The sequence below is a fragment of the Saimiri boliviensis genome, chromosome 13 (assembly GCF_048565385.1).
Source record: "Saimiri boliviensis isolate mSaiBol1 chromosome 13, mSaiBol1.pri, whole genome shotgun sequence".
Taxonomy (NCBI): domain Eukaryota; kingdom Metazoa; phylum Chordata; class Mammalia; order Primates; family Cebidae; genus Saimiri; species Saimiri boliviensis.
Window position 1 is genome coordinate 24,645,650 of NC_133461.1, and position 12,347 is coordinate 24,657,996.

The 12,347-nt window shown below is 37.2% G+C and overlaps 1 long non-coding RNA gene across 1 annotated transcript in view; it reads left to right on the forward strand.

Moving 5' to 3' along the window:
• LOC141580775 (uncharacterized) overlaps positions 1-12,347 on the forward strand; it is a 352,628-nt gene that overhangs the window by 19,847 nt on the left and 320,434 nt on the right. The window lies entirely within an intron of this gene.

Consider the following 12,347-nt stretch of genomic DNA (forward strand, 5'->3'; position numbering starts at 1 on the left):
AGGACTTGCCCAGGAATTGTAGTCTTTGTGGCCTAGATTGCCTTTCAAGCTGATTGGGGTCCCCAGTGTACTTTATCCTGTGGTGGTGAGCCTTGCCGGTACTCAGGCTCTGACCGCTGGGTTGAGCAGTTCGCTTCTGGCTGGGGTTGGCTTAAGAGCTCCCTCCATTCGTGCAGGCTGAATTCTGCCCTGTGATGCTTTCTGCTGTGACAAGGAAGCACTGAGTTAGGAAGAAAAGTCCCATAATACATGTGTTCTCCGTCTCCAAAGCACACAGACTTTCTCTCCATGACACACAGCTGCTGTCAGGGGATGGGCAGGAGGTGAATCAGTAATTCAAGGCTGTTTCCTACCCTGTTTAGGGCTTCTTTCCTTGTTATGATGTTAAAACAAGATACTGAAATCCCTTTCCTGATTTTTGGTTGTTGTGTGAATAAGTTGTTCAATTTGGTATTTCTGCAGGGGGAACATTTGCTGGAGGGTTTTGTTAGGCCATCTTGCCTCCTCCATGTCAATTATTTTCTTTCTTGAGAATCTGATTTTGTGAGACTTTGCCAAGTCTCAACGTTTGTGACTTGGTCAAGGCAATTGTATTTCAGCCTTTAGGACTGAGGTTGGTTGCTGCATTCTCACTCATAGTGCTGCTTGCTCTCATTTCTTAAGTCCACTCTGTAACAATCTGTGGCTACTGATTACTAGAACTGAGAAATGACGAAGTCAACTTTTTGGTGGTTGGTAGATGTCATAGCCTCATTTATTCATTTGCTCACTCATTCATTCAACATACACTTAATAAAAAGTTAAGCTTAATTCTAAAATGTGATTCATTGCCTATCATTCTGTATTAGTCTGCATTACTGTAAAAGATTACCTGAGGCTGGGTAACTTGAGAGACTTAATTGGCTCACAGTTCTGCAGGCTGTACAGGAAGTTTGGTACCAGTGTCTGCTCCTATGGAAGACTCAGCTTACAATCATGGCAGGAGTTGAAAGGTGAGCGGGCATATCATATAGCAAAAATGGGAGCAAGAGAGAGAAGGGAGGTGCAGCAGAGTTTTTAAACAAGCGGATCTCCTGAGAACTCTCTCATCTCCAAGGGGGTGGTGCTAAGCCATTCATGAGGGATCTGCCCTCATGATCCAAACACCTCCTACCAAGTCTCATCTCCAACACAGGATTACATTTCAACATGAGAGATTGGAGGGGACAAATATTCAAATTACATTATGGATACTATGACATTATTTAACTCTGCTTCTACTTTACACAAATCCTTTCCTTTCGCTTAATCTTTCTTCCAATTATCTTTTCACAGGTAGTTATGAAGTCAGTTCATAAACACCCACATTATAACTAGTGATTCATGCAAACAGTTGATGTTCTTGGCCTTTCGTAGCTTTACTTAGCTCTGGGACTTACGACCTCTATCAAGTCTCTTAGGGAAACCATTGTGGATTTTGGGGAACAGATAAATTCTGAGCAGAAGGGAAAATGTCATGGAAAGCGGAAGTAGAGAGTGTGTGGGAGAACCCACTGGCAAAGTTCAGTTTTCTAATGGTCAGTTGCTTCCCTCCTTCTCCAAAAGCCATTATTATCCCTTAGTCAATTTCACGATAACAGCCTCTTACCCACTTGACTTTTGTTTCTCTCCAGGCCAGTTTATATTGACTGACTGGGGAATTCATGGACCCTATACTGTATTTATTACTTGGACCTTTAAGAGTCTAATCAAAAAATTGCTTACATCCCAAACTGAAAATGCTAGACACTGTTAGAGCTGAACTCTTGGTACTGGGACTACTGTTGCTGACTATGGAGTATTATCATGTCTCAGTTCTAATTTCTCCCACATGCATGGATGTGGTTTGTGCAGTTTGTGCCATGAATCAGCACTAAAGAGCCACTGACATCTTAGCCATTGTTGGTTTTAAAAAAGACTTTCCTAGCAGATGTTCTAACAAAACTATTTTACTACAATAATTTCCTTATAGAGGCCTATATGTCTTGAGTAAGAAGCTCATAGGGGCAAGTGGTACCTTTGTGATGACTTGAGTATTGCATTTTAGGGATGTGGGTAATATCTGGTAGAAACATATCTGCATTTATAATAAAATTAACAGATTAAAAATAAATCCCTAGAGAGCAATATACGATTGATACTATCAGCATAAGTCAATTTATGACTTTGACCTCACTGTATTCTAATACTGCTTATTGTTTTTACAAGAGTATTAATTTTAAATACATTTACTCAAAACACATATATATTAGACCTCAATTATACTAGGAAGATCATATACTTCCACACTGAGTGGAAGCTTTACCCTCAGCAACACTTCTTCCCTGTGGTGACTCTACAGCATTTCTCACCACAGATGGTATAAAATGATTGCTCTATCACATTTACTACAGGAAGAGCAAATAAACTTGGAATAGAAAATATCCAAAATCTTGCTATTGGGTAACAACCTCACCAATGGGGTTCTTATTTTTCTTAAAGCAGAATCTCTCTGGCTTTTTACTTCTGGCCACAAGTTGGGAAGTGCAGGCTTATTCATGTACACTCAGTTGGTAACCACATCTCTCTCCTCTCCATCAATATTGAAGAATTTTTGGTGATAAATTCTTCTGTTTACTCTTAATTCCATTTTGAAAAATTGAAGGGGGGGATTTTATACTTCTTACTTGTGAATAAGGAAAAGAGTAAAATTTATCAAATGAAACCTGAAATGCAAAACCATTATTTAAAGTAAAATCAATTTTTAATAACCTGTTAATCCATCATGCTTGGCATTGTACTCAGTGGTTTTAGAATGCATTGAACAGAGGTATAAACACAGTTGAAATAAAAGACAATCCGTCTATTTGGATTATTCTAAAGAAATTATCTTCAAGTTAGCATAGGATTAAGATTAGTTTGACAGTCTTAACAGTTTATCTTTCTAATAGATTCAAAATGCAGATTTGCAATTTACCTTTTATTCATTCCCTCTTATAGCTTGAATTTTCCATTCAGAAATTCAAATATAAAGGAATATATTGTTTCTCTCAGCTCTGATTTTTTTTCCATAGTAAGTCCTCAGTTTCAGAGAACTAGCTCTCAACTGACCTTGTAGAATCAGTGTGCCCCTTGTAAAGTGGTATCTATCTGTGTGTCTAATTTCCCCTGCCATGTTGCAAAATCCTCCAAGATATATTTTGTATTTAAAATCTCTATACATCCTTAAGGCACCTAGCCTAGTGCCTTAATTATAACATTCAGATATGTGTCAAATTATATTGAAACTTTCCTCTTCCTCAGAATGTGAAAAAAATCATTAAGTGTTGCAGTGATTTACTTGACCTTCTAGAAAAGTGGCTTATTGAGTTAAAAGTTCTAATTGGTTGTTTTTTTTAGTCATATTTCTCTGTTTCTTCCCTCACAGGTATTTATTTGTAGGTACTGATCTATCTTTACATTTGTCATCATGCCTCTTCCTTTTCTATAGAAACACATATATGTCATTATCTATTCCCCAGTTTCTATTTACAAGCTTTCCCCTTTTAAAGCTCTAATGTTAATGTTGGAACTAGTCAGTCACTGATACTCCCATTTTCAGAATATCCCCTGCCCAAGGGAAGACCACGGCACTGGTGACAGTTCCCTATAGCAATTTCACTTTCTTGGATTCCCTGGATATAATACAGAGTGACTTAGATGAACTGGGGCGACTTAGGAAAAGTTGCCAAAGGTGAATAAAGTTATTATTTTTTTCTTTATTTAAAAAAATGTATTATCCTTTAAGTTCTAGGGTACATGTGCAGATTGTGCATGCAGGTTTGTTACATAGGTGTACACGTGTCAGGGTGGTGGTTTGCTGCATCCATCGCCCCATTATCTACATTAGGTATTTCTCCTAATATCCCTCCCCAATCACCCCACCCCCTGCTATTCTTCCCCTAACCCCCACCCCCTAGGTTCTGGTGTGTGATGTTCTCCGTCCTGTGTTCTTATTGTTCAACACACATTTATAAGTGAGAACATGTGGTGTTTGGTTTTCTGTTCTTGTGTCAGTTTGCTGAGAATGATGGTTTCCAGATTTATCCATGTTCCTGCAAAGGACATGAATTCATCCTTTTTTATGGCTGCAGAGTATTCCATGGTATATATGTGCCACATTTGCTTTATCCAGACTATCATTGATGGACATTTGGGTTGGTTCCGATCAAAGTCTTGCTCTGTCACCCAGGCTGGAGTACAGTGGCACGATCTTGGCTCACTGCAGTCTCTGTATCCTGGATTCAAGCAATTCTCCTGCCTCAGCCTCCAAGTATCTGGAATTACAGGTGCCCACCACCATGCCCTGCTAATTTTTGTATTTTTAGTAGATATGGGGTTTCACCATGTTGTCCAGGCTGGTCTTGAACTCCTGCCCACCTCTGCCTCCCAAAGTGCTGGCCAAATAGTTATTCTTATGCCTACTCTTAGGAAATGGCTTTTTTTCTCTCTTTTTTTTAAAATCACCTCTTATGCCTACTCTTAGAAAACTGTTTTATCACTTTGTTATTACTCCTTCTACCACTGTGAGGTTTAAACATTTAGCTACGTTGCACCAAACTACCCAATGTGAGGTTTCTCAAATACCAAGTATATAGCAATTTTCCATACTTTCCAAGCTGTTTTCTGCTGCAGTGCCTCCTTCCCACCATTTTCCCTTCTGACGAGTGACCACTATGCCCTTTGGAATAGTGCTTCTAGTTTTTGACACAGCCCCTTAGTCACAAGGATCACCTTTAGAGCAAAATTTTCTTTTACGTGATTTTCCTCTTCATTCTCCCCTCTAAGCATTCCCAAATGTATGAATTTACTGATTTGCAGACACATCTGCCCACCCCTTTCTGATGACTTCAGACCTTTGAGAAAATGTGTTTTATATTTGTCCATTGAAAATTTAATATGACTCTGTGGTGGGCAGAAGCTAGAGACCAAAAAAAGGTTTATAGATGAAAGAGACCAGAGGAAGAAAAGACATACTACACGTGGAGGAAGTACATAGACAGAACTAACAGAATTGTTAATTATCATCCTTATATATGAAAAACTTATACATAATTTCCTTTGAACTTTTCACCTCTGATGCATGCATAACAAATACTGAATTTTCCTTTGAGAGTCAATCTGTAAAGTTTGCGGCTAGTGTTTCAGCAGGTCTTAAAATGTTGAGTCTAGGCAATTTAACCTTTTGAATTGGTGTACACTTAGAACATTTTATTTTGGCTCATTAGGTGAGGTTACAGGCAACTCCCAAAGCTATTGCCATAGAGACTGTTTTCTGTTTTTATTCTAGAAGGATTTTCTGCATTCAGAATTTGCTACCTGGGCTTCTCACTCAATTTAAAGGTATCCATTGTGAATAATTTTATCGCTGTGCCTGAAATTATAAATTAATGTGAGCTAATAGACTCTGTGATTTATTGGATATATCTCAGTAACATCACTCCTTTTATTTTACTGAAGTGATTTTTGTTAAGCTCTACTAAAGCTCTTGGAGTCCCTCTGGGGCATAGCATTAGCCAAATTGTAAATTCAGAGTAAATCCATTGACTCACAGTGTATTGGCTTATTATGGAGGTGTAGAAACAATGGTAAAAATGAGCATGTTGTCAACATCTGACATCTAACAGGTTTTTACTGGACTGAGTAGCAAAATACCATGTCTAAGTCTTGGATAAATCCTGTCTCCCTGCTGAGGCTTTTTATACATTCCTCCCTTGTTATTTTCTCACATCGAGTTAAGTTAATGGGTATTTATTCATCACCCTCTTATGTGTCCAGCAGAGTTGAACACTAGGGGTAGGTCTGAAGAACAGATGTTCTTATTCTAAGCCACTTCATGTCAACCAAGAAGAATGTAAGCTCCACCAAATGGAGACGGTTGTCTCTTTTTGTTCATATCTCCAGTGCGCAGAGCATGCTAGATACAGAGTAAGCCCTCATTAATAAATAAGGTTAAGTAACTTAATAAACAGTATTTTGGTTCAGCAAAAGTTAAGAAGTGCCCCAAACCTCAAAATATATATTTTTTACACCACTGTTGTTTAGAATCAGAAATTGGAGCATGTGGTAGGGGTGGAGAAGAATAAATTAGGTAGAGGTTGCTTCTGCTAATCACTGGCACATAGATTTGTGGACCTGGGGTTCTTGTGTGTCCCAAGGGTTGAGTAGATTGAGAGTGGGGTTGAGAATTTGGCACCATATAGTATGTGAGCTTCATACATGTAGGCTCAAGGTGTGTTTCAGGACATAGCTGCATGGAGCCTCAGCACTGGCAAGAACTGCTTTAGGTGCCAGGTGTCCTCTACGAACATCTGACAGGAGGCTCTCTGGCTTTGCCTGGCACTTTGAAAAATGGGGGAATTCATAATTTCATAGGCAGATAATTTCATGTTTGGACTGCTTTGACTATAGACAGTTTTTAGACTGAGGTAAAATGTGGGCATATTCACCCTAATTACATTCCCTAAAAATTACTTCTTTTTCCCTTATGGAAGTGTATAATTTGAAATATCAACATTATACCTCATTCTATTTCCCTGTCCTAGACTTCTTGCTAATAAAATATTTGCAAATAATATTTCTTAGATTGCATGTTTCACATAGGTCACGATTTCCTGTTACTTCACTATCTGTCATAGTGCTATAGTCTTGAGTTTCTATGTTACTTTTTCTTTGACTTGAGGTATACCTTCCTTATAATAGAATATACAAATCTTAAGTATACAGTTTGATACATTTAACAATAATATAAACATCCGTTAACTACCATCTGGAATAAGATATAAAACATTTCATCATTCCAGAAAATTCCCTATGCTCCTTTCCAGGTAACCTTCCCAGAGGGAGCTACTGTTCTAATTTCTATCAGCCATAGATGAGTTAGGCCTTTTCAGGGACTTCATACTAGTGGAATTAAACAGCACAGGCTCTTCTGTGTTTGCTTTTGCTCAACTTTTTTTTTTTTTTTAAATCACCTATGTTGTTGTGTCAGTAGTTTGTTCCTTATTAGTGATGAGTAGTATTCCGTTGTATAAATAGCTTCCTATTTGTTTTGTCATCTTGATGAATCTGTGTATGTGTTTATCTTTATATAAGATTTCCATAAATATCTGACATGTAAACCAGAAAAAGACTACTATTTCCTTGTTCTGGATTGTACTTCTGCTAACATAACTGATAAGGCTTGGCTTCGTCCCAACCTAAATCTGTTTGAATTATATCTCCTAGAATTCCCACATGTTGTGGGAGAGACCCAGGGGGAGGTAATTGAACATGGGGACCAATCTTTCCCGTGCTAGTGAATAAATCTCACAAGATCTGATGGGTTTAACAGGGGTTTCTGCTTTTGCTACTTCTTCATTTTTCTCTTGCTGCCACTATGTAAGAAGTGCCTTTTGCATCCCATCATGATTCTGAGGCCTCCCCATACATGCGAAACTGTAAGTCCAATTAAGCCTCTATTTGTTCCTAGTTTCAGGTATGTCTTTATCAGCAGATAAAGATGAAAATGAACAAATATAGTAACTCAGGATTACATTCTATGGTACAGTATCTTTATTGCACTGTTTACATGACAATGGATTGATCAATCCATTGTCATGTAAACAGTGCAATAAAGATATTTTACAGAAAGGTAGCTTTACAGAAAGATTGCTATAGGTTGAAATTCCAGATTTGCCTTTTGTAATCCGTAGGACATAGGGGAAATTATTTCATGTCTGTTTCTCTATAAAATGGGAATAATAAAAATGGCTGTGTCTTGCTGATGCCTGTGGTTAGGTGCTTAAGGCATTCAGTAAATATTAGTTCTTACCCACACCTGCTCACCTGCTTACCTGCTTTTGTATTGGAATTGCAATCTATGAGGGTGTACTATTTTTGCCGTATCATTGGTCTTCTATACTTAGACATTTTTATAAACTCATGTGCCAGATTGAGACATTTATCCTATTCATTTTCATGTTATCCAATATATCATTCTATCCAATTGAGACCAACTGACTCTACTTGATCAACCAGCAGGGTTGCGTTCTGCATCACCTCTGTCGTCTATGGATTTGATAAGCAGATTATCCATGTTTTCACCCAAGTCACTATTTGACCAGAACCAAGAGCAGATTACTTTAGCATAAAATTAACAACCACTTGTTAGTTTCAAATTGATCTACTAATCAATACTCTTCAGGAACTGTTGTGCAGGCAGTTTCAAGTCTGCTGAATCACATTCTTTTTCAGTTCCCCTTTTACAAGACATCTAAAGATCCAATTGTAAGAACTTATAGGATTCAAAGGCTTTGGAAATTTACAAACATGGAAAGTAACTTATAACCACCTTATTGGACTATGTCTTTAGTTAATCTTTTAAAATATTCAGAATAATATTTTAATAATTGACATCATAACTACAAATTTTTACAAGGCAGTCGTTAATTTACTCTAAAAATGTTATATAACTTGTTGAAAAATTATATTTCAGAAAAAACCCACAACAGAAATGTAATGATGTTAATATTCTATAATTTAACCATATTTTCACCTGTATTTTGTTTTTGACTTATGTGCAAAATCGGTAGCTTTCTTGATACTTTTTGTCATGAAGAAAACTATACTAGATTCTTTCCTTGCATTATCACTTCTAGAATAACTTCAAAATACCATTAGGATCTAACAAAAAATAAAGATTAAACAAATCAATCCAACATGGTATATTTTCTAAATTGGTATCCTATCTTGATTTTTAAATGTATCATTTTGGTTGATCTAGACAACCCTCTCAACCGGTATGTATTTATCTAAAAATATGTGCTTTTTAGATATTCAGTGATTTTTCTCATTCTTAAGCGTGAGAACTGCACATGTGATTTATGAGGACCCTTGATATAGAAACTACTGTTAAAAATTCCTTTCTACTTTGAAAATTAAAGACCATTTAGTTTATGTAAAAGAGAAAAAGGTGGCTGGGCACAGTGGCTCATGCTCATAATCCCAGCACTTGGGGAGGCTGAGACTGGTGGATCCCCTGAGGTGAGGAGTCAGGATCAGCCTGGCCAACATGGTAAAACCTTGTCTTTATTAAAAATACAAAATATTAGCCAGGTGTGGTAGGTGCTTATAATCCCAGCTACTTTGGAGGCTGAGGCAGGAGAACTTCTTGAACCCAAGAGGCAGAGGCTGCAGTGAGCTAAGACTGTGCTGCTATACTCCAGCCTGGGTGACATAGTGAGACTTCATCTCAAAAAAAAAAAAAAAAAAAGGAGAGAGAGAGAGGAGAAAAAGGTAAATTGACTTCGAAGATCCTTGAGGTCAGGGACCAGGCTATACCTTTTTCTCTACTCCTTATTAGCATTGTGCTTTGCAGGTCATAGGAACATAACAAAACTTTACTAACTAGGATTGAAGGAGAATGAAGTTCTGTTTGGCTTTTTGTACATATAATGCACATTTCACTTTAGAAATACATTCAGTAGTACATAATCATGGTTATTAAACATTATCTACTTAAGTATTTCAGTATTTTGAAAATGTCAAAGGAGAAAAGGCTTTCTTCTCTTCTGTAATTTTGTAGTTGGCAATGCTGTGGTGTTTAAGATCATCCAAAGGAACAACCAGGAGGATGACATCTTCAGAAAGCTTTGCAGTAACATTCATATAATCAGATTCTCTTAAAAGATACTCACACGATTCAACTTTTCTAGACAAAGTCCCATCAGAATAATCTATGTGCCAGTTAGAAAACAAATCACAACATCAACTTATATGAAGATTTTTAAATATTTGCATTCCTTGGAAAAGTGAGAACTTAAAAGACAAAATGTCCTTGGGCTGAGTCTTTAATCTGCATTCATTAGATGATCATTATTTATTGTGTTGTTTATTGGAGTTTACAGTCACCTCATGGTGATTGATTCATTCCATCATTTAAAGAAGATTACTGTATTCACATAGAAAGTCTACCAACACTTGGCTTTAAAAGGCATCGAAAATTGTACTTTTCTGGTCTCTCTTACTTTTTGTGTGCAAGGAAAAGTGAACACAATGAGGAAAAATGTAAATACAATTTCTTTATCGTTATCATCATTACACATTGTTGATAATGTAACTGCAATAAACTTGAAGGCTAGAGCTTTAGCATGAACTATTTTTGGGGGGTTATTGAATTTGAAAAAGCTTTGAGAGAGATGTCTGTTTACCCGCGAGTTAGCCTGGCAGATAAATCAGAGATTCTAACACCAAATTTAATACCAAGAAGTATAATAAGGATTTGTGATGTTTCCTAGAGGACTGAAGGTCTATAAACCAATGAATACTTTACAGTGAGACATAAATATAACATATAAAACATGCAGTGATTTTACAGAGGAGAATCTTGATGTGTTTGAAGTTTGGCGGTGGTGAAGAAAAATACATGTTCTTACAAAGTTTAGGTGAAGATGGCTTTATTTTTAAAATGTTAATGAGGGCCACCTTTATAGCCTTAATTGGGCTGCAGCTATTACTGGCCTAGAAAGTGGGCAGCAATTGTGGGTGGCAATCGAGGGCTAGAGTGACTTCCCTTAAGGTGGGAAAGTCCCATGGCTCCTTAAGATCTGGCTCCTTGCCTGAGAATTGTCTGCATTTGTAAATGATGGGACCAGGGAGAAATTCACATAAGGCATGACCAGGAGACTGTTTTGAAATGAAAAAAAAAAAAAAAAAAAAAAAAGCCCAGATGAATAATTTATGATTGAATCTCATCCTAAATTCTCAATTTTTTTTTTAAGGAACACATGAGTGATCCATCAGGCCTGAGCCACTCTTCTTGAGGTGCCAATCTCAGCTTGTGTTGACATGACAAAAGCATTTGCAAGCCCAGTGCATTTTTCAGGTTCAATGTTATTCATTCATTTTCTTGCAGATCTGCATAGTAAGTCATGGCCAATTTGCTCAGCAATAGAAATGCTCTATGCACATCCCTTTATCTCAGGAGCCCTGACTTCAGCAAAGTTGCCTCAATAATAACTTCAGAATCATAGTATGTGCCTGAAATCTCCACAGACTGTGTTCTACTTCTGCCACCTCTCCCCTGAAATCACCAGTGGAGTCCAGGGTAGGTCAAATGTCTGACCATCCCTACTCTTTCACAATATTCTAAAGCTTCATCTGTTAATTGAGAATGGATTGAGGGGAACAGAAACCCTCTCATGCTTTTTGCTAGAACAAGAAAATTACTCTCTAGTTGAAAGAATCACTGGCTAGCATCTGTCAGCTTAGGTTTGGGCTTTGGCACTGGCTTTTCTAGATTGCCTTAGAAATGCATAAAGAAGTAATGAAAATGGACCTTGGTGGAAACCACTGATTTGTATGGGACACATCGCATTAAAAACAGGAAAAAGGGATTTGTGAAGCGACTCTACTTCTGTGTGGATGAAAATAGTGTTCATGATTTATATTTTTCCTGATCTACCAGAAATGCAACAAAGACCTCTATCTAAGGGCCTAATCAGATTATTTGTGTTTCTCTTTAAACAGGTTTTTGAAACATAATCAAATAGACTTTTGAAATTTATGTGCACTGTTAGCTTAGTCATATTTTGATTTGATCAAAATAAAAATATTTTGATTCGTATTCTTTAGGGGTGGGCATTAAAGAATAGAAAATGCACATAAGCCTTGAATGAGAAATTCTAATGTAAGAAATCTATGCTTTAAAATTGAAAACACATGTCAAGGGATGTTTACCACAGCATTTTTTTTGTGATCTATATAACCTGAAATAACCTGATTGTTAATTAGCAGAAGAGTGATACATACATAAGATTGAATATTACATGGCAATTAATGAGTGAGAGTTATATAAGTCCATCTGGAAGATGGATAAAAAAGTTCATTGCAAAGTGCTATCATAATTTAATTAAAAACGAACCGATAAAAATCATACGTGTGAATAAGGTGAGAATACATATACTCCAAAATGCTAACATCAGTTCCCCAAAGGGCATGAAGTTGTCAAGGTAAAAGTACTGACATTATCTGTATAAACATCTGCGTAGTTTGCAGATGTATTAGTTTGTTGGAGTGGTCGTAACAATTAATGAATTTTTTCTCTCACAGATCTATCTAATGGCCAGAAGTCTGAAATCAAGGTGTCGGCAGGGTTAGTTCCTTCTGGGGCTGTGAGGGAGGGATCTGTTCCAGGCCTCTCCCTTCATCCCCTGTCTTGTAGATGACTGTCTCCTCCCTGTACTGTGTCTCCTTACATCATCTTCCCTGATGCATGTCTATATCTGTGTCCAAACTTGCCATGTTTGTAAGGACACAAGTCTTTCTGGAAT